General features: G+C 33.8%; 1 long non-coding RNA gene across 1 annotated transcript in view; it reads right to left on the bottom strand.

Annotated features, from left to right (window-relative positions):
- Positions 1-24,551, bottom strand: part of LOC149073498 (uncharacterized) — a 77,328-nt gene that overhangs the window by 41,797 nt on the left and 10,980 nt on the right. Inside the window, exon 2 of the long non-coding RNA XR_016194517.1 lies at positions 9,669-9,817. This is a non-coding gene — a long non-coding RNA (uncharacterized LOC149073498). The remainder of the gene's footprint in view (positions 1-9,668; positions 9,818-24,551) is intronic.

Here is a 24,551-nt window from a genome sequence, read left to right as displayed (position 1 = left end):
GCACTTATTTTGCTTAATAATGACCATTTCAAGGGGTCCCAAGAGCCCTGATTTAAGAAAAACAAAAAGTCTAGTCGCTTTTAGTAAGAGATTGCTTATTTTTTATAGGCCCCAATTTCGTCCAACGCTGGTTGGTTTAACAGAATGCATAACAATCCAAGTTTCATTAACTGTGATAGTATTCCAAACTGATTTTCAATTTTATCTGTGCCATTTATGGCACCAGTCCGTCCTATGTCAGCGAGCATGTTTCTGTGCCTCTAATCAGCAAATGCGCACCTAATGACATGCAACTTTTATTGATCCAGAATAGAAATTCGATATGGCAGTGTTTCTCATCCTTTCGGAACCAAAGAACCAGTAAAATATCTGAAACAACTTGACGTATCACCAACTTGCTATATGCGTGCTTTATTTGAACCTGGGTGAATACAATACCCACGGCATACAATTTTAAAAACTTTCATCAATTAGAATTCGATTTTCAAGTCTCCTAAGGACCATCTATCCCATCTTCCCGGACAATACGTGGTCTGCGTACCCATAGGTTGAGTAGCACTGCGATAAGCCAGAATATAGTAGTTTGCATTGCTACTTGTTCAATGCCCAGACCCTGTGAAATCTCCATGGTGGATTTTGTTTGATGGAAATTTTATTGTTTTTTTATACATGGAATTTTATTATATGGAAAATCTTGCACAATTTCTGGAACAAGACGTTTAGTGGGTCTTCCCGCATCTTTCTGTCTCCCTACTGAAGTTCGTGCAACAGTTTGCAACTGTGACTTTGAAATATACAATGTCGTTTAAGCTTCCACCAAATTCTCATAACTATCCATGCAAGCCCGCTTGAAATCATTGAAAATCGTGACCCTGTGAGTTATAGTAAACAACTAGCTCAAGGTCATTATCAGACGCGTCCGGTGAGTAATTAATAGCGGGGCCAGAGACGTTTTAACAATTTCGGGGACCATTTGCCCGGATTACATATATTCTGTGAGGGAGGGGAATCGGCGTCCAAAAATTCATACATTATTACAGAATTTACAGAAATTCTGAAATATATCCATATAAAGAAATATAGACGTACAGTAATTAAGACGTACCAATTAACACAAAATTATTGAAAATTTCGAATTGATGAGAACTTTAGAACTGACAAAAGTTTTTAGTTGATGAAAAAAAATAATTCCGAAACTAAACTCATCAAAAAATTAGGGCTTACTGAAAGAAATTATTTGAAGACAAATAACTGATGAATTAAAAATAAGAAAAATGATTGAAAGAAATAATTCCAGAACTGTCGAAAATTCAGAATTGATGAAACTTATGAAACTTCTAGAAATGACAAAAAATAAAGAATTCATGGAAGAGATTATTCTAGAAATGATAAAAATCCAGAATTAATTTTTAAAAAATAATTCCAGAATTAATGACAAAAATTATTTCAGGATTCATAAAAATTTAGAATTTTTGAAGAAATAATTCCAGAATTTGTGAAGAAATAATTACAGAATTTGTGAAGAAATAATTACAGAATTTGTGAAGAAATAATTCCAGAATTTGTGAAGAAATAATTCCAGAATTTGTGAAGAAATAATTCCAGAATTTGTGAAGAAATAATTCCAGAATTTGTGAAGAAATAATTCCAGAATTTGTGAAGAAATAATTCCAGAATTTGTGAAGAAATAATTCCAGAATTTGTGAAGAAATAATTCCAGAATTTGTGAAGAAATAATTCCAGAATTTGTGAAGAAATAATTCCAGAATTTGTGAAGAAAATAATTCATAAGAAAACAATAATTTCGTATCAAGGAAACAAATATTTCCTGGATTTTATGCCGAGCTGAACACAGAAAGAAAAGCCATCTGGTCCCCACCGGGACTCGAACCGAGGCCCTCTGGGCTAGCACGCTACTATCTACACCACTGGAGGAACGAACCTGCCTCTCTTATTTCACGCACTGTGGCGAGAGGCGCTGAAGTAGAGAATAGCCTCTCGTGTTCCAGTACCGGCGGATACCAGATGACTATGTTTTCCGAGTTCATTTCGGCATAAAATCCAGAAAATATCTGTTTCCTTGATGCATTGGGCTGAGAAAAAGACGTCTATCTTTTTCTATAATTCCATAGAGTTGAAGCTCAGACACCTTGTCTACTACAAATAATGTTTTTATGTGTGTGATACGCTATATATATTTTTTCCACATCTATTACCACAAGTGTGTTGCCCCTCAAACCACGGGGCCCATTGCGACCGCACCTATTGCACATCCCTAAAGGCAGCACTGAATTGCGGCTTCACCTCGCCTCACTTAAAATCCTAATAAACATAAAAAATGTTAAGGTTTCTAGATCTTCACAAATTGGTTCTTTATGCATAATGTCCATAACAATTTCATGAGTTTGGTTGCTAAAAATTTCGTACTGACCACACGCATACTCTTTGTCTTTTTTTAATAAAATAATATATTTTTTCTAACTTTCATTTTTGTTTGTACCGTTACATCTAATTTCTAATTTATCACATTGGACAGAGCTGCACAAATCACAGGCACCAGGTCATCATGGCAAAAAGAAAACAAGCATTAGTGCCTAAATTTTTTTAACTTGGTTGCTAAATTGGAGTCGAAGGCAGTGCTGGACAAATCACAAAATAATTGTAGGTGACAAAAAATTTTTACCAGAAGAAAAATGCCCAAAATAATGCTCCTTTCACCTTTTTCCGGGCATAGCGACCCTATTTCATGTTGGCAGATAAGCTGATATGAATTTCTAACATTTCGTGCTGCTCCCGGCGACCTAGCTCCTGCGATTTGCTCAGCGTTGATCTAAGGGTCATACAAAATTTTTACTTCATCAGGCTATTTTTTGAACATGGGGGAAAAAAGTACAAGAAAACATTATTCAGGACCATTTTTTCTTGAGCAAAATACCATGCTTGGATCCTAAGAAATTGGGCTGGCGCCTTAATATTTTTCGATTTGTCAAGCCATGGCATTAGATATAGAGAATAAGCTCTTGGATAGCTGCTATGTCTGCAGAATGGTCATCTTTATCAAGCAGGATAAAATCCGGTCGCAAGTTAATTTACTTCGACGGATAAACCACGCAAGGCGTTTTGTTCTCCAGTGGAAACGATTCATCGCTGAGCACTAATTCACGAGGAATCCAAGCCGGAATTGCATGAGAGAGACACACACGCACACACTTGGAGAGAAAGAGAGATAGAGGAGGTTAAGAACCGCGGATTCCATCAAATGTATTTAGCAATTCACTTTAGTCCTTTCGGCCAACTACCCCTTTTCCCACCATAGCTCTTTCGCCCTTGATAACCTCCGTCTTAAGTAACTACTAAGATGCTACTAATAAGGCACTGCGGAATTCGTTTAACTCCCTGGAGGGAGGCAGGATAGCGCCAATTACGAGAAGTGCAATTACAATTTCATTCAGTCCAATTCGTTTGTCTTGATTAGAGGTAGAGCTTGGAAGCAGAGGTAGAAGGGAGAAAGGTGTTTAAACGTTGAGAAAAGACGAGATTTTTCTGCCTGTTTATTCTATTTTACTTTAGTTTTTTCTGTTTTTACCTGTACTGCTTTTTTTATTGTTTCTTCCGGAAAACAACAAAATAAACGAATTTGAAATTTCTTACAGAGGTTTGATTTATTTGGGACAAGAAAGAAAAGATAATTTAACTGATAGTTTCAAGGGACTATTCACTGATACTGAAGTAAAGAAATTGAAAATGATGGTGACAAAGCAAATGAGGTATCAATAAGTATTAGGATACGATGTACTATTCTTTTAAATCTTTGAAGATTCCGATTTTAAATTATCTGGTTTTTTTTTCGCTTGTCTTTTTATCTCTTTTTTCAAGTCTAATCAACTGGTAGAAGCTGATTAAACGTGGACTTCTAGAAAGAATCAAGTGGAAATTCTAAAATGAAAGCGTTAAGATGATTCAGTCATCAATTTGTATATAGCGCTAAATTTTATAGGCTTAATTCACTCTATAATGATCTACGATAAAGTAGGCCTATATAAAATATTTATGATTAGATTTATTTTTGATTTTTAACAAATGTAGGCTTTTATGATTTTTAATTTCTTTTGTAAAATATCATTTTAAATTGGGTAGCGGAAAGAACAGTTTAGGTAAAAAATTTTTAACTTATGGGTCGCGAGGGGCTTTCGAAATTCGTCGTTTGAATACACTTACAGTCAGAGATATTCGTGTAACAGGACACGACCCAAACTGGATTTGTAGGAGCTTCCTAAATGAGTCGTACAAATCCACTCACAGTCCCGTTATAAATGCACATATTGCGTCATTGTTTTCACTAATTTCGAAAGACAAACATAATCACGAAGTTTGTTAATTTTGCATCGCGACTGAAAAAAGTTAAGATCACCTGGTTTAGATGAAACAATATTACTGGATTAAAATAAAGTATATAAATGGGTTTCCTCAAAGATATATTTAAGTCAGAAATACTATAGGCTGCACAGGAATTTATCTATTTTTGGCAATATAAAAAAATAACAGCCTATTGAAATACACGTCTTGCTCAATATTTCGTTGTGGCCAAAATGCTTGGGAATAGTTCAAATTTTTTTTAAGAATAGGATTACGAAACAACCTTTGCGAAATTTTCATTGTATGAAAACGAATTCGGCGGAATATTAAAAACATTTCCGTGTAGATAAAATATGTGCATTATATATATATCACGAATATTTTACCTGTAGGTAGAACGTAATATGAATCATAGTTACAATATTACTTTCCATCAATACAAAGAGTTGAAAAACACGATACGGGTATGTATTGTGATTTTTCGTGAATTGGCTAACCTAAGTGAGTATTAAGTTACGGAAGAAAATGATATCTTTCACAAAAATTCCACCTTTTTTATGAGAGTATTTTAATGATACTTCTCGCGGTGACACTGAATACCTATTCAGATAATGCACTAGCAATGGAACGGTTCTGTACGTGTATGCACGATAAAAAATTGAACAAAAATAAAATAAACATCACACGCACACATATTCAAGAATAATGCAACTATATTTTGATAGGTTAGTGAGAAGAAGGAGTGGATGTTATGGTGGTTGAATAGGCGGTAAAAGAAATATGTGCTCTCTCGCTATTTTCGCGACCTAAAGCTTTATTCGGATTTCCATCTTTTCTCCTACATCCACTCTTCTTGCAGACGCGAAAATTCTGCTTGCAAAGGGGTTTGAAGAATCCTCCGTAGATTGCCTGTCACACTCTCAAATATTGAATAACATCCATGAAATGGATGACGAAACTCCTTCAACACCTAGCCAAAAACATACACGATGCGATAGGGGAAATTCCTCGAATTCCTACGAATTTTCGAGGTCCCTTCCCGGGATATACTTCAAGTTTTATTTCCAAAAGTTGAAATCTGCATTGGATCCCACTTACAACGTTTTTAAAAACCCGTCATGCAGAAACTTTATAAGCGGGAAAACGTTTTATACGGGAGATCTTAATGAAAACTAGTTATAGTTGGTACCACGAAAAAGCGGGGAAACGTTTTAAGTGGGAACGTTATAAGAGGGATCGACTTTATATTAATAATATAATTAGTATTTCTCTTATATATAACATTAATTTGAAAAAAAGTACGTAAAATTCGTATTAAGGGGTCTCCTACCTTTTCGCATGGAAAAAAATAAGATGAAAGACGAGAAATATCTAGCAGAGAAATATCATTAAAATATTATTTAACCGTTGATTTATTCAAAATTTGGCATACATATTCTCAGTTATATGTGCTATGCTATATCGATACACTGTTGTACATATCTACAAAGCGTATTTTCTGGAACTTTTCAAACATTAAGAGAAAAAATGCATTATCAACACCTTGCGCGCATGATCAAGTAGCAGCATTACATCAATGTAATCGACTAAAACTTCATTCATAATAAAGGGAAACTGTTGATTTCATAAAATGGAGCATAACATTAGAGTCGTATTCATAAATACTTTATTTATAGAAAAATAATTTAAAAATTTTTTAATTTTTAAAAATTTGAGTTATAATTTAATTTGAAATAAGATCATTTATTTCACATTTTTTACATATATATTTGATTGTTTGATTGTACATGCCATCTTTGCCAATAAAATGTTTTATATATATCTCTAATACTTAAAATAGTATGCCATCAATGTAACTGAACAAAAATTAATTCATAATAAAGGAAACTGTTCAGTTCATAAAGTGACGAAAAAGACTTGAGATCCATTCTCTTAAATACTTTAGGGGTATAACAAAATACCTGACTTTTTTTTAGTTTTAAAGTTTAAAATTTCAGATTGGATTTTAAATAGGACTAAGCCAATGAAATCATTTTATTAACCCAACAGGTTTTTTTTTAATTTCGAATTGACTTTTATTCAATTTCATTGATGTCATGTTATTTTATCATGCTGTAAAAAATTCAAATTTTTGAAAATTCGCAAAATATTAAGTAGCACTGGAGATACTGTATATATATAAAACTTTATACTGACATAGCATAGTAACTACAATCAAATATATTAGTAAAAAAATTGATATAAATCAATGGTTAAATAATATTTTTATTGATATTTTTATGCAGAACGTTATACAGAATATTTAGAGAACGTTTTTTACTGTGTTGAAAGGTAGGAGACCTCTTGAACGTAGATTTATATCCACTAAATTAAAATTAAATTCGGAAAAATCTAAGTCAATTCCGAGAGCATTTCCTTCGAATAACCGACTCGATTTTTCACCTCATTCATTAATTGACTATCTTACAAAATCAATTTGATGTAAAAGAGAAAACATATAAAATATTTTTGGAATTTCTTATACAATGGATCCCGCTTATAACGTTTTTAAAAAATCTCAAAGAAAATACGGTAATTGATAAAGTTGAGAACGCGAAAATTAGTCGTATTAAGTGGGAAAACATTCCAAGTGGGAATGTTATAAGCGGGAAAACATTCTAAGTGGGAACGTTATAAGCGGGAAAATATTCTAAGTGGGAACGTTATAAGCGGGAAAACATTCTAAGTGGGAACGTTATAAGCGGGATCGACTGTATATGTTGTGATAAATATATTTCAAATCTTACTATTCTCATTAGTAGCTAACTAAATTTAAATTTGTTGGAATCTTTAAAAATGAAAAATAATCAAAGTATTAAAAAATCTGAAAATTAGCCGCAAAAATTTATCCCTGCAACAGGCGTGTGTTTAGACATAAATTTGATTAGTATATCGCCCCGTTTCCTTGAGCGAGGAAAACACTCTTGCATTGAAGAGAAGTGCACGGGGAAAGAAAATAATAAAAATAAATAAATAAATAAAATTTATACGTAGGGTGTGAAGAAAAAAAAATTTTATCCAATTTTTTTTAATATTTTTTTTTGAAGTGTGTATGTGAGAGAGAAGCACACGTAAAATTATTAAAGAAAGAGAAATAAGATCAGGTTCGATGCATCACCGTTGACAGTCGGGAGCACGCTTTTATTTTGATCGTGGTTATCCACACAAGAGAATTTATATCGAAAGATAGGCGAGAGAAAATCTTAAAAAGAAGGGATTTATGCATGTATATCTTCTATGCCTTTCTTTCCACCTCATACTGAACCGAAAAAAATAAATAAATAAAATAAAAACATAGACGCAAAAAGATATAGGAGTCCTCCGTTTTACGTGAGAGAACCCTTGGGAATACACTAGTACTTCGCGAAAAGAAAAACCTGCAGAAATATCTTAGAAATCTTGTTTCTTTTTCTTTAAAAAAAAATGTGTTGGCAACGTTCATGGATAAGAAAGATGGAATTTCATCTGTTTACCTTATTTTTTATTTTTATGCGTAGGTATCTGTAATTTTTATACATTTACCGATAAAAAAAAATCCACTTTAATCCACTCTATAGGCCTATAGGATTCCATTTGCATGTTTTCACAACGCATAAAATAAACGATTATGTTGAAAAATTTATGTAATACGCAAATTTAATTTTTTTTTTTTTAATTTTTCATCTTATTTTATTTTTCAGTTTGGAAGTTGGGATTATTTGCCATGCATTTATCCGATCGGAATTCTTTAGCTTATATTTTTCATTATTTATTGGATTATTCATATGCATCGAGCTCTTTTGATCTTAAAATTTGTGAAATAAAATTTAAAAAAATAATCTAAATATCGGGGGTATATTTTTTTTTCATCGATGTGAAAGATATCTACCCGTTTTATGTCATACAAAAGATATATAAAGAATGTGATGAAATTCTACTACGAGAAATGTTTTATAACATAGATATTTTCCAAAATGTGATTTTTTACAACTTGAGGGGTCCCCTACCTTTTAAAAACATGGTAAAACACTATGCTCTAGTTTGAATATTATAAAAAATATTTTTTACTCATTAATTTATTTCAAATTTAACACACGTATTTTTGATTGTATACGTTATTCTATGGCACTATAAAGTTTTACACATCTTGAATACCTACTTGATATTTTGCAAATTTTCCAAGAAAAATGCTTTAACAACTTGCGCTCATGATGAAATGGTATGGCATCAGTGTAATTGAATAAAAATATACTAAATTAAAAAAAAAAAAATCTGTTCAGGTCATAAAATAATAAAAAAAAATTGAGATTTCAATGAAGGAGTCTTATTTAAAATCAGGTTTTAAAATTTTAAAAACTTAAAAAATTAATATTTTTTGTATAATCCAAGAATTTATGGATGATATCAAGTCAGTCATTTTCGTCAATTTATTAACTGAACAGTTTCCTTTATTTTGAATCAATATTTTTTAAATTACACTGATGACATGCTATTTTATCATGCAGAAAGTTGTTAATAATGCAATTTCTTACATATCTCCAATACTAAATATTTTACAAATTAAAAGAAAAGAGCAATATTAACACTATGATAAAATAGCATAACATCAATATAATTGAATAAAAATATTGATTCAAAATAAACGAAACACTATTCAGTTCATAAAATGACGAAAACAATTTTAGATCCATTCATAAAAAATACAGTATTTATAATTTTTTTTAGTTTTAAAATTTAATTTTAAATGAGATTGAGTGAAAGAAATTTTGATGTTTTTCATCATTTTATGAACTGAACAGTTTTCTTTTGCTCGAATCAATTTTTATTGAATTACAATGATGTCATGCTGTTTTGTTGAGCGCACAAGATGTTAATAATGCATTTTTTTGAAAATTTGCAAAAAAATTAAGTATTGAAGATGTATATGTAAAACTTTATACTGGCATAGGGGATAGCATATACAATGAAAAAAATATGCACCGAATTTCAAATAAATTAATGGTTCAATAATATTGTGTGATATTTCTACTAGAGCACAGTTTTCACCATGTTAAAAGGTATGGAGACCCTTTAATTTAAAGGTGAGGTAAATCATATTTACCTCAAATTTTAATTTATAGCTTGTGCTAATTTTTGTCATTATTCATAAGGACGCTGATATATTTTCGCATTACTATATTTATAGGATTAATAAATATAAAATCACAAAATTTATTTAGGATTGAATATAAAATTGGCAAAATTTTAAAAAAATTCTATAAAATGTAATTATTTCATTCCTAAGTAACCATTACCTTATCCTTTAGTGAAAGTCTTCTTTGATTGGTCGACCTGGCGCAGGTACTATATCATCTAACCAATCGCGTTGCTGTAGAATGATCCTATCAGGGATTATTTACACAACCCATGCTGTATCCAATAGATAACGTACGAGTATCGTTTTCTATAAATTTAGAAATTAAAAAAAAATTACTTTCTCAAAACAGCATATAAGAACTAAATTTGCGTGATTTACTAACAAAAATACGAGATGATCTATTCTTACAATTTCCGTTATTATACACGATTATTATTATCTTTTTATTTTTGCTCTGGGCCATGATAATGAAATTCTTGTGGTATGAGTGCTAATTAGAGAATTTAATATCTTTTTTACGACTATTACCAAATACATATATAGTTCCCTTCCCTAGCTTCGTTAAGCATATCTGTAGCGTTGATGATATTTATGCTAATGTAATGATGATATAAGTGTTTCGAATATACAACGCTGTGGAGCTTCTTCTTTCATTTACAGTCAGTATTCGTGTTAAAACTTAGATTTGATTTGATTTTTTTTACTATATATACCTACTGCTAGATGAGGATGTGAATCACATGCGTAATGTTTGTGGGGCGGGTCGGTTTAACAGTAATTTTGGATAATAATAGTGAGACACATACTCACACAAACACGTGATTTTCTGTTTCTGTTTGTGTCATCGCTGTCTATCATTATGCTTATACATACATAATCGCAAATGTATAAATCTTATACAAATGAGAAAAGAAAGACTTTGTATAATTATTCACATATATGGGATGTTGACAACAAATTCAAATGAAAGACTATGTTTTCCATCATTATGTTATCGATTCTTTTGTAATAATAATTGATTTTATGTCGGAATTGGTTTTTTTTGTGTGTAAATTAACATCAAGGTGACACAAAAGTAATATTTGTCATCATTGAGGAAATAAATCAGCAGCTCTCAATTCGAAAGGATGACGTCACTCTCAGCTATCCATACAAATTGAATTTCACTTTACCGGGGTTTCACTCGGAAAGTGAAAGGACGTGGGTTCGATTCCCCGCAAAGGCAGCTGAATTTTCTCTTTCCAAAAATTCATCTTCGTAACAGCCAGTTCTTTCCTGACACAGGGGTACAGCAGAAACGGCGACATGACCACAGAAAAAATTGCTACCGCAGGGAGTCCCCCTCGAGGGGTTAGCGCACCAACCTCTCGATGAGTATAAAAAAACAACCTGCGTTCGAAATCAGCAATAAATTGTAGGTCCCGGTCTAATTAGCCCTCGTGTGCAGAAAATGACCGTGGTGCTACAAAAATGATCAAATGATTCACAGACAATTGTTAAAAACCTTTGAACTCTCAATTTGTTATTACTTGGTATAAGCATATGTCCATGAATATTTAGAGAACCGTTTATGCTAAGTATGAAATAACCACTAGTGTGGCAGTTATGACATAAGCTTCAACTTAGAGCGGGCTAATATGAATTCTTGAATGAATTCGGGTGTCAATCAGTGTACCAAAATTTGGCCAGCATTGAGTACTTTCGGGTGTTTTAGTGAGTAATATCATGTCTATGCATGCATAATCACAAATGTATAAATATTATAATAAATGAGAAATAAGTACTTTGTCTCTTTATTCATATGGGATTTTGTCAACAAATTCAAATGAAAGACCTTGCTTTTCTTCCATTATTTCATCGATTATCTTTCGATAATAATTGACTTCATGTTGAAAACAACTTGTTTTTTGTGTCAATCGACATCAAAGGCAAACTAAAGTGGCATTTTCCATCAATGAGGAAATTATACAGCATTTCACTGTTTATTATACCATAATATACGCGTAATATACATTAATATTTAGAGCACAGTTTATACTAAACATCAAATAGCCACTCATGTGGCAATTATAACATAGGCTTCAACTTAGATCAAACTAATATGAATTCTTGAATGAGATCGTTTAATTCGGATGTCGATTGATATCTGAATAGCATTATGCACCAGCTTGAATATTTTTTATTCCATTTTTAGCTGTGAATTTTTTAATAAATATCGAATTGGACAGTAACAAATTCTTTGTAGGATAAGCAAAATGAGAATTTTAAAGTTCCGTATACTAAGTTTTTGTAGGAATTTAATGTAGGCCTACCGATATTGTGTCATCGGTGTCTATCATCATGTCTATGATCACAAATGTATAAATTTTATACAAATGAGAAAATAAATACTCTAACTCTTTATATTTGTGATTTTTTTCAACAAATTAAAAATAAAGGGCCATACTTTTGTTCTATTATTTCATCGATTCTTTTCTAATAGTAATTGATTTTTTGTAGGAAAAAAACTTGATGTCTGTGAAAATTAATTATGTAATGCTTTTCAGTCTTGAGGAAATAATGCAGCATCTCTATTTATTATCCCTTCGTATACGTATATATACATGGATATATACAGCACCGTTTTTACTAAATATCGAAAAGACACTCATGTGGTAATTATGACATAGGCAGTAATATAGATCAGACAAATGTGTATTTTTGAACGGAATTGCTTTAATCCGGGTAAACGATCAGTACCTTGATATTGGACTGTCTCTGAGCACTTTCGGTTGTTTCAATGAGCACCAGCTTGAAGATGTTTGATTTAGACTACCGCACTATGATTGAATATTACCATTTAACGATTCAATTATGAATATGAATAACAAATATCTAATTGTGTGCGTGTGGGAAGGGCAGAAATTTCGTAAAAATGACTTTAAAGTTTACATCCGTTAAGTTTTTTAGGAATTCAATTAACATAAATTTTAAGTTTACAAACTTCAACATTCAAATATATAGTGGTATATAAATAATTTTCACTGTACAGATGGAAGCATAACCGAATTCAACGGATTACCCATTCTAAATTATGTACATATTTCTTTTAATTAAATGCTTTGTTTCTTGTGCATAAATTCCTCTTATTTCTCTTTTATATTTCTTTTTCTTTTTTTAATTCCCATGCTATTCTGGCATTACAAATTTTATATAGTCTATCACCAGAAGCTATGAAGTTGCTAGAATGATTGAAGACTACAGAGCAAAAGTGTAGCAAAACGACTAATGAGCAGCTTCTGTTTTGAATATCTGATAAGCTACTTGCTCTAACTCAATCAATTTCGTGTAGCTACAATCACAACCGAGGCGGAGACTACATGCGCATCGATTAATGAAAATTCAGCTGGGTGAACAGCTGTTTGGTGAAATGATGCATCGGCAAAAGAGGTTAATCTCAACATTGTAATATAACGAAACTTGAGAATGCTGACTGTGTATGCCAGACAGAATATAAATGGAATTCAACACGGTGCCGCGATTGATATTAGACAACAAAACTATTTTTTTGTATACGTAAGTGTGATTTGTTCAGTGCACCAAAAGTCAGATGAATCCTCTAAAATCTTTCTTACTGTCTCACCCCCCCCCCTCCCAGTGCTCACCAAAATAACTTTCACAATGCAAATGAACCAAGAGTTAATTAACATCTAATATGTATGTACCAGTAAATTAAGCAGTTAGCGAACGAGTAGGTAAGATGCTCGTCTACTACCACCAAGGTTGCCGTCTGGCCCCAGGTTCAATCCGGGGGAAATACAGATAACAAGGTATTTTCCCTAACGAGTTTGCGGCGACCACCGAGAGATGGCGCCTTCATTTCCAACACAACTCTATAACGGCAGTAAATTGCAGTGTAGCGATGTGACCGAAGTTAGTGTGTGATGAAGTAGTAAATGAAGTAAGTGTTGAGGTCATGATCCATCCACTGATGTTGCAGAAGTGTGGCAACGCATAGGGTAGGCTACAATATAAATCCTACTTTACAAAGTTCAACGCTCAAACACATTATGTAAAAATAATTATCTCTATATTAGACGGAAAAATAACCGAATTCCACGGATTATCACTTCTATACTCTGTACATATTTCCGTTAATTAAATGTTTCATGCGTGAATTCCTCTCATTTCCTTCATATATTTATACATATTTTTTGATTTCCTTACAATTCCGGAGTGGAAAATTCTGGTCTATCACTAAGAGCCATGAAGTTGCTAGAATGATTGAAGACGACAAAGCAAAAGTGTATCAAAACGACTAATGAGCAGCCTCTGTTTTGAATATTTAATAAGCTAACATGCTCCAACTCAATCAATTTCTTGTAGGTACAATCACAACTGAGGCGGAGACTACATGCGCATCAATTAATGAAAATTCTACTGGTTTGGTGAAATGATGCATCGACAAAAGAGGTTAATTTTGCAACATTGTAACACAACGAAACTTGAGGTTGCCGACTGTATACCGGGCAGAATATAAATGGAATTCAACACGTTGCCGCGATTGATATTAGAAATCAAATTTTTTTTTTTTTTTTGTACCTATAAGTGTGATTGAATCGGGTTCAGTGCACCAAGTCAGATGGATCCTCCAATCTTTCTTACTCTCTCACCCCACCAACACGCACCAAAATAACTTTCACAATGCAAATGAGCCAAGAGTTAATTAACATCTAATATGTAAGTACCAGTAATGAAGTAAGTTGAGGTCAAGATCCATCCACACACACACGAGTTGGATGATGTTGCAGAAGTGGTGGCAGCGCATGGGGTGTTTATACACCCTGGAGATAAGAAAACTAAAACCAACGCGCTTAATGAGAAATATAGAGGTCATTAATAAATCCCAACATGTCACTTTGAAAAATCGTTTCGAACGGTTGACAAATGAACTGAAATTGTAAATGAGCATCTATTACTTATAGTTCTTGCAGCAAGGAAGAAGATCGTAAAAAGATAGATAGGATACACGTAGTATAGTAGTTTGGTAGATACCTCTCTCCCTCTTGTACTATAGTAGATAGATCTTCTTCATAATGGTTCTCTTCTGTCGATGGATAACATTCGTAAAGTGAGGTGGGGAAAAAGAAGAAACCTTTTATGAAACTCCTTATGAGTTTCAAATATATATATATAAAAATGTACGCGGAAAAAAAAAATATAAGAAGGGGAATACTAAGAGAAAAGTAGAAAAAAATTGACGGAAGTCTATGGTTGTGGACCGGAGTGAGAGTGAGTGAGAGAGAGAGAGAGTGCAAGTAGACTCAGAGCTTAGGCTAGCCTAGCCAACCATTCAGCTATCCTATCATGAAGCAGATGCTTTTTTCTTTTACTTTGATGATAGATTATGTTCGATCTAGACGGTGGAATTTTCGAAACATGAGGGAGAAGCCCAAGAAAATTAGGGTCTAAGAGACACCTAATTGGCGCGCGGTGCTGTGGAGGTTCCCACGTGCGTGTTTGTACTATATGGTTAGCCTCCTCGTTTGCTGTTCCACCTATTACCATGCATGTATACTCTACGTTTTTTTTTTTTTTTTTTTTTTTTTTATCTGAATAAGTGTACCTCAAATAGAAGCTGTGAATATGGATAAATGTAAAAAATGCCTAACTGGAAATTTTTATAATTTTTTTTTAAATATTGTGATTCTCTGTCCACACACACACACACGCATTTCGAATCAAGCTGATCCTAACGCGATAGGTGCACTTATGGTTTTGCCAAATGTAAGGCGTGCGCTACATGAATTTTGCCGCCCTTTTTTCCTATTTTAGTTTAATTTTCCTAACTAATCTTTCCTCGAATTCGCCACCCTGTACTATAACCCGATTGGCTGACCTCACCCCCCGCAAGTACACCTATGTGTTTGAGTCGCTCTTTTGATCACTCCCATGCTCACACACTCTTTAAGTCACACTTTTGGTCACTCAAGTGCTTGCACACCGTTTTAGCCACTCACATGTTTGCACACTGTTTAGGTCACTCACATGCTTGCAGACTGTTTAGGCACTCACATGCTTGCACACTGTTTAGGTCACTCACATGCTTGCACACTGTTTTGACCATTCACTGACATGGTGCCTTGCTTTATGGGTCACTCTTTTGATCATTTGCATGTTTACACATACTCTAGGTCAGTGGTTCTAGACCTTTAGAAGCCCACGGCCCGGTTGATTTATTTTTTACGAGCGGAAGAGGCCCGGTCATGCACAAAACAGATGGGAAATAAATGGGTAAAAATGAAACCAATCACGGCCCGGTTTGACTGTTCTGACCCTGATGTCAGGGTCCGGTACCGGGCCGTTGCTCGGCGGTTGAGAAACACTGCTCTTGGTCACTCCTTTGGTCACTAACTAACCTAGTCCCTTGCTGTCTAGGCAGAAGGGGATTAATTGAGATTTATACAAATTTTGTTGACCTTCTCCCATTCCACAAACTTTCTTGGCAACTAATTCCCCAAATTCCGCCCCTCTGAATTTTCCGCCCTGGGCTATTGCTCGCTAAGCCTCCCTGTAAATACGCCACTGCGTAACGCTGTATAATGTCTGAAACTGTCAGAGGTATGACAATTTTTATCAGAGGGTAGGGCTAGTGTATAAAATTCCAAAGCATTTTATATCTCGTTCAATTTCATGTATCACACACAAGGGAAATACAAAAATGTAAAACATATAATTGAAAGTATCGGGTACTCTCTATACAAATATAAAAATAAATCTAATCTTTTTTCTAAATGTAAAAAAAAAAAAAAATGTCAAAAAAAAAAAAAAATACGAATTTCGGAATGATAGAGATCCACCATAGATATTTAAAAAGGAAAGGAATTCCATCTTAGGAATAAGCAGGTATGTGAAATTCATGGTTGGTGGCATATCACGGGCCTCCTCTTTCTACCTTACTGAATTAATCTTTTTTTTTTTTTTTTTTTGGGAAATTCTCAAAAAAAAAAAATTAAACAAAAAAAAATTCCTTAAAATGAAGTAAAATGAGAACAAAAAAAAAGGAAAAAATAAGAAAGTCGGGGGAAATGGAAGCAATTGGAAATGGAAATTTGATGAATGTTCTTCCAGCGTAATCGGAATCCTGTTCGTTGGAATTGGTGGATATCCTCAAAAAAATAAAATAAAATAAAAATGTTCCTGATTCTCTTTTTTTGTCATTTGTTTTTCTTTTTACATAAATTTTCTTTTTGCTATGAAAAAAAAAAAAAAATTGGAGGTATCTTTGGAGAATACATTCGTTTTTAGAATTTTATTTTATTTTTTCTTATTCCTAGAAATTCGAGAGGAGTAGTAATTTTTCATCCAGTTGTTCCTTTCCCGAAGAACTAGGAATTTGATGGTGTTGAGCAAATTTTGATGACATCAGAATGAGGAAGCTATCAGATCAGGCAAAAAGATGGTTGCTAGAGAGCATTTTCTTTTGTATTTCCTTTATTTTTTGTGCTTTACGTGCGTGCATTAGTATGAGGAGGTGTACATTTTTTGATGCAATTGTGCGCATTGGAATTTGGGTCCTCCAGCAATCTGTGAGAATTAACGATGAGATTTCATCTAAGAAAACATGCTAAGATTCCGTAATATTGAATGATTTGTGATTTTTGGCCGCGGTAAGACTTGGGAATTTTGCAGCCCTTATTCATATGCTGAAACACCGGTAGGGCTGCATTCTATTTAAATTTCAGATTTTAATTTTTAGCACTAGAAAATTTACTACGAAATCGATATAGCCTTTAGACCGCTAACTTAGGTGTGTTAATAAGACGCATATTTATATACAGGGTGATTCCATGATTCCCCTTGTCGGATTTCACTGGCGAATCGTTGATCCTAGAGGCATACTTCCAATTAGAAAAAGTATCTAAACAATGTGTAGAACTCAGATACGTCACTCATGTTGCAAAGAGGTGTATAGTTATTAGAATATAAAAAAAGGAACCTGGTGATAACGAGATAAGCCTACTGTATGTGGAGTTACAGGCAGGGATTTTCAGCCTAGGTAAGGGACCCCAGATGATCACTCTGCCCAGGGGATGAATGACGCTTATAAGACGGCCGTTCCTCATTAGTCTGTAATAGTGTTATGCTTTTTTGGGTGCTGATATCTCCCCAAAAATACTGAATATAAAAATCACGGCTCGCATGAGGGCTGTAAAAATGTCTGGGTCCAAATCGGAAATCGTTAAGACTCTCCTAAAATTAGTGTCGCAACAAATGATTGTAAAGTGGATTTATACTACCCATTTTAGGGCAGCCCTGAGACCCTCTGGCATAAGAATAGGGAACGTTACTAGAAAAAAATTATCCACTAAACCGGTTTATCCTCTTATCTCAATTCAGAAAGATCATGCCGAATTTACGATAATGTCCTTTTTCGCGGATAAATAGAGTATGATGGGATGGGAAACCGTAGTATTTTCAATATAGCGGAATATACCCTCTATACAGGAACAGTTCCAGTATTTGTCGATAGATGGCGCTTCTACACCTTTAATATTTGTATATTTAGACATTACAGTACTCTCGCTAATTCGGCACATATCAGATCAAAGTATGCCGGATTATCGAAATCAGCGGATTACTGGAAGTCGATTGAAAAAATTTTCATTAGATAATATAAACTGCGCACAGACTTACAAAGGACATGCTTTCTTCTATACTCGAAGAAAACCAGCCTAAAAAACACCGGATTATCGAGAGTCTACTGTAATTTCTTAGGTAATTTTATAGTTCTTTTTCTTCACGGTTGTAAGCAGAGGCAATAAAACATTTGATAGTGAATAGTTTGTGCCATTTTTATTCTGTAGATATAAGATCCACAAGCATACGGAAACCATTAAAAAAATTCACGATGTAAGCATACTTACCTATAATAGCCTATCCAAGGATGCTCAACCTTTAAGAGAGTGTGGGGTCATTTCATTGATTTTAAAAGGTGACACGAGACCACTTATTTACGTGATCTGGAAAAAATGCCGCATGTTACTTGAGTGATCCGTAAATGTGCTGCAGGTCACTTAAGTGGCCTGGAAATGCGCTGCGGGGTGCTTAAGTGTCCTGGAAATGTGCCGCGGGTTGCTTAAGTCCTCAGAATCTCTGCTGAAGTGTGCTGTAGTGATTTGTAAATATGTTCATGCGGTCACTTAAGTCATCTTAAAATTTGCCGCGGAGCAATAATGCTCTGGAACTGTGTCGTAAGTCAGTCAGGCCATCTATAAATATGCCGCGAGTCACTCAAGTGATCTGGCAATGAGCCGCAGAACACTTAGGTTAGGTGTGACTGCACCGTGGATCAATTAAGTGGTCTGGAAATGTGTCGGCAACCGCTTAAATGATTTATAAACGTGCCACGTGCCACTTAAGTGATCCGGGAATACGCTACATGGAACTGCACTGTGTGTCACTTCAGTGATCTGGAAAGTACTGCTTTTTTCATTTTTACAAACTTTGGTTTCAAGCCGCCGGCAATATCAGACAACTAACTCCAAGGGCATCATTTTGACTTGAGTATGTATTGCCTATACCAGCGTTTCTCAACCTTTCTGAACCCAAGGACGAGTAAATGTATGAAACAATGCGACAGATCTGCTGTGTCCCATATTACGGGACATTTCTGCGTTTTTGTTCGTTCCGAATTTTTTTATACATTTATCCAGTTTTTCAATGATGCTTTTTTTGAACTTGAAATTTTTACTAAAATCATGAATAAAAACAATGTTTTCATACTTATTACGATAATTATAGCTATATTCATCTCACATATTTGTCAGGTTCACCGTCCCTTCTTGAATTTCTCAGCGATTTTAACTACAATTATGAATTTTGAACAATTATGACAACGTTTTTGATGGCAATTGGCCCATATTTTACCTAAATACTCCATTTTACCTCTTAATACTACATGTTTTACTAATTTAAGTATGTTTTATTCAGTTTCTTTATTTTTCTCAATGAAATGTCATCCTATCGTTTGAATGTTTTTTTCCTCAAATATATTTTTGTTTACTGCAATTTATAGCATCCCTTTATTTCCCACCTTCACTCATTTTGGTAGTAGTTAGCCGTAATGTGAATTTTTTGGGTAAAATTAGTAATATATCCCGTATTTTGGATCGCAATATTTTTCGCAATGAGGTATAGTGAACGTCAGTATGAATATACAATTTTTATTTGAACCCATATGGATATGATAAATATCAATTAAAACAATTGAATAATTTTTCATTCAGTTAGAATCGCATTACAAATCTGCCTGTGGACCACCTGTGACATCGGTCCACGGACCATGAATTGAGAAACTTGAAAAGCCCTATCATAAATAATCCGGTTTCAAATCCCCGCGCATTGCGAATAATAATCTATTTTCCTAACTCCTTGTGTTTTCTTTGAAGATGATGATGGCGATGGTGATGATGACCGTGGTGGCCGTAATTCCATCTCGGCACGATTTCCATGAGGTAAAACCGTCTTATCTTACTGAAGAAATCAAACCACGGGTTGAAAAAAAAAATGTATGTGGTAAAAGCCGGAAAAAAAATATCATCACACCTATTATTTCCATTCCAAATCACAGACAGAAACGAGAATTTCAGCTATATCATTCGGTATAGTAATGATCCTGCTTGGGTGGTCTTCTACGAAATCACGATTTATAGAATAATTTTTTTTCTCCTCTACATTTTTCCACAGAAAATGAATAAATATGGTATTGAGTGTGACATGCACGTGGTGGTCACACTGTAACGTAAATCAGAATGGTCTCTTGTGGCAATTTCATCCACCATTTCAGAAGTAATGTCTTCATACACATCAAAATTACTTTTCTTAGGCCGGCATATAAAAGTTTTAGAAAAGTTATTTTATAAAACTTGGAACATGCAACCAATAAGATCATCGGTTGCATTTTCTAGAATGTAACCTTATTGGTGGCATTTTTCGAGGTTTTATAAAAGGACTTTTATCAAATTTTTACGGTGTAATCCCGGCCTAAAGGGTACAACCACACTGGGCCGTAAAAGGGGTTAACCCTCTATGATTCACCCCTATAGAAATGTATTAAAAATATTCTTTTTTGTAAAGGATGTAAGTTTGTGCTGCTGGCATATTTTTAATTGAAACTATACATCAACACAGCAATTTAAGTTGTATGAAATGATTAATATACTGTTTGTCTTTATTTTACTGTTATCTATAAGCAGATAGAATCTTATTCAGTAAAGTTGTGAGTTGTTTCCTTGAATTTTATTTCCGATTTCTTAAATTTGGTGCGTTTCTATGAATCTCTAAACAGTAAAATTTCAGCATCTATTAAAAAATGACACCGACATAAAATCAACTCTTTCTAGATGAAAAAGTATTGTGCTCTCATACAGCCGTATTTTTACTAAAATGACACACAATAAAGATGCACTTTTTTAAAATATCAAAGAAATTAGTATAATGCGTTTTTACCATGTATATTCAAATACACACAAGACCATAGAGGGTTGAAATAAATGAGCTACATATTTTGAGTTTAGAAGCTCAACCTTTACACGGTATGCAGATGTCACTAAACCCCTTGTAAAACGTGCACATATTTTTTTATGAAGTAGGTCTTTTTTCAACACGTGCAAAGTAAGTGAAAAAGGAAAGTAATTTTCACTGAGAAATCAGCTTTACAAAATACTCGGGCTTGCACTGCTAAAATAAAAGGCTCTTAAGAATGCGAGACCACGTCAGTGTCAGTGAGAGTGTAAAGGAAGTTGATAAGTCGTCTTAAAACTCTTCATAATAATCATATCGTAAATGCCTTCAACACACATGCATATATACAGGGCCATCATCAGGGCTATATACAGGTCCATCATCAGGGCTATATACAGGTCCACTCATCATGGGTCCTCTGGCAAAAAATATTCAGGGCCTAAATTGCCCAGAATTACCAATGCCAATTTACATACTTAGAAATATCATATTACGAGATCTCATAATCATGAGGTTCTATACACGTGAGACACTAGCCCAGGGCAGTAACTGTACTTTTGCCGCAAGGGGCAAACATGATTTGATGACCTCCAGGGGCAGTTGACCTCCCTGCCCCCCCCCCTCTAGTTCTGATCCTGCACTGGCCATCATATTTTTTTGTTCCCTAGCAGTAGTTTTACCGCCTCCAGCACTCCCAACATTCATTTTCTAGTAAATTTATAGGGCATGATATGAAAGAAACCATAAGGCTGATTGGATTACCTATCATTAGTGGTCTGCAATAATTTAAAGCATAGGCCTACTATAAAATTTATAGGCTTATAAAAGATGCAGTGGTAAAACCGCATGTTATTATTCAAGTGAATTTCTCGACATAAAAATTCAAATAATGACAATGACGATACCAGAAAAATAAATTGGCCCGGGGGCCCATGACGATCTTAAGACGGCCCTGCTCCCGATACAACGATACCCTCTACCACGATAAATCCCTCTATAACGATATTTTCTTATACTTCACTCAAAATCGTTTTGAATTTAATTTTAACTTCGTCATTTGTCTTTAGTCTTCCAAGATCGTCTAATAATATCGGTGTTTTGCACTACGGTGTTGATAAAGCTGTTGGTATTGGCACATCTGAATGTATTTCATTATTCAACTAATCGCACGCAAAGCCGAGATTGTAGTGTTATTTTTCAGGAAAAAACGTAAACCCCCCCCCCCCTGAGAAAATTCTGTGTACTCCTATGTAATCAATTATTATAGTGTTTCGCGAAGAATAAATACTTTAAAGCGCGTTTTCTGATGGCACTGACAACGCAGATTTAGAAAATATGCCAAAAAAGCATAAATTTTGTGGCACGTGATGATAATGATGCCTCTCGATATTACGATTATCTCTCTACAACGATATTTTTCCTTGGCCCGCGGAATATCATTATATCGGAGTTTCACTGAACTGGTAGTCAAGCTAACAAATGATATGCATAGCGAATTTAATCACGATAAATTTCACTCATATATATCCATTTCAATTGATTTAATGGACAATTTTTAGATGAATCAGAATCAACATACATCCGAGAGCCAAACTAATCTTATAAATAAGTTCAAAAAACGAGGCAAATATGTTGATGTTAGCTTTATGGGTACTCTTAAAGCCCTATACAATAAATTTCAATTTTAACAATAAAAAGGACAACAGTAAAATTTCCGAATAAATGTAGAGAATATGTGTTCAACAAAGGGTTTAAGTGGTTTTTATTCAGATTTACTGATATATAAGAATAACGAAAACTACCAAAACTAAATTGGGAATAATTCTGAGAGAAAAATCATTGAAATATCGAATCTCTTGAGCTTAAGTAAAAATCGAGATATATGATATCACATAAATTATAATAGCTGGGAGTTTTTATTACTGTAAAAACAGGTAATTTTTTTCCGACTTTTTTTTTTATTTGGAGCTATAATTCAAGATCCCCCCCCCCCCTGATTATAAGGGTTTTAAATTTCTGATATTTGTATGGAGAAATGTTTGAGGTTTCCCCATAAATTCGTAAATAGTATGGAAATTCATATAAATTAAAGGAATTGGTGTATGTGAAAATTTTTTTGCAAAAACGTTATACTTCAGGGGGGTTTCGGTACATGAAAAAAGGTAGTTCAAATTTCTATCAATAGAGGGCGCTGCACAAAAATAGATAACTGGAAATGGAAATCAGTCCCATATAATCATCGGTGAAAGATTAACAGGTCATTTATGAATATTTTCCTGTTACTGATGCTTACGTAAGGTTTACATTGTGATATTGGCATTGAATGATAAAACACTAGTGGTGAAGTTGTTTTATCTCATCCACGAATCGCCAGCTGAATCTTTATGAACATTTCGGACACAGAAGTCATTGAAGAAAGATTCATGTTCAACCATCTATGATTTGCTTTCGTTCAGCGTCCTCTATCGAGAAAAATTTGAAATAAATTTTTTCCTGCACCAAAAAAAAAATCCACTTTCGTGAGCCACCTCATTGGGCATTTTGCCTGTTGTGGCTTTGTATTTGTATTTGTGAGAATAACTTTTTCGCAAACCACATTCAAATTCAACCACCTCGTTGTGTAATTTGTCTCTTATGACCTTGTATTTGGATTTAAATACACTAATTCCTTCAGTTTTCATTAATTCGTTAATTTTCAAACTATTTATGAACTATGGGACAACCTGTATTTGTGGAAATTTCTTTAGACTTATAGATATTCACGTGAAAAGATTATTCAAGAAAGAACACATAAATTTTCCAGATCTTTTTCACCAGTTTCGTTAAAGAGAATAGTAATCCAGATCCTTACCCGGGAAAAATCTAAGCATACGTTAACGTCTCGAACAATTCAAGACTACATCTATCTAAAAGGCGAACAGCTTCCCGAAAACTTCTCACCAAAACTTAAATCTAGCTAAATAATTTTTAAAACGCCTAATTGTCACTTATTTCACGGGAACTATTTCTTTGCCTGAGAGTGTAAATATTTCAGAAATGGACAAAGACAGGGTTGTAAGAGACAAGTTGAGGAGGACAAAAATCTTCTCTCGTAAGCCAGACGTTTCAATTTGCGCCACTTTTTCAGAAGAGGATGGCATACTTTTCACTACAGAGTCAAGGGAAATATTTAAAATTCAGAGTCTCTCTCTCACTTCTCACTCTCATTTTCTCATCTAATCCCTGAACAGACTAACATCTATCCAAAATTAAAAAGCTTAGGTTTTGTTCATTTCTCATGATATTTTAAAATCCGTACAAATTTATGGAACAACCAATGTTAATTATTTAAGAATTCAAGGATTTGATATTTTTAGTGAGGAAATGTTTTTTCTCGTAGTGATGGAATTTTTTTTTTTAAACTCCTCTTACAAGGAAATTGTCCCAAAGTGTCGTCCTCAAATATTATGAAAAAATTTAAATACATTCATCTCACCCAGACACGCATAAAAAACAAAAAAAAATTAGCAGTGGAGTGTAATTATTAAAGTCACAA

Source organism: Pholcus phalangioides, unplaced genomic scaffold (genome assembly GCF_987345545.1).
Source record: "Pholcus phalangioides strain wild (caught in Gottingen) unplaced genomic scaffold, Ppha-v1.0 ptg000017l_1, whole genome shotgun sequence".
Lineage (NCBI taxonomy): Eukaryota > Metazoa > Arthropoda > Arachnida > Araneae > Pholcidae > Pholcus > Pholcus phalangioides.
The sequence above is the reverse complement of the archived record's forward strand: the minus strand, read 5'-3'. Positions and strand labels throughout refer to the sequence as shown.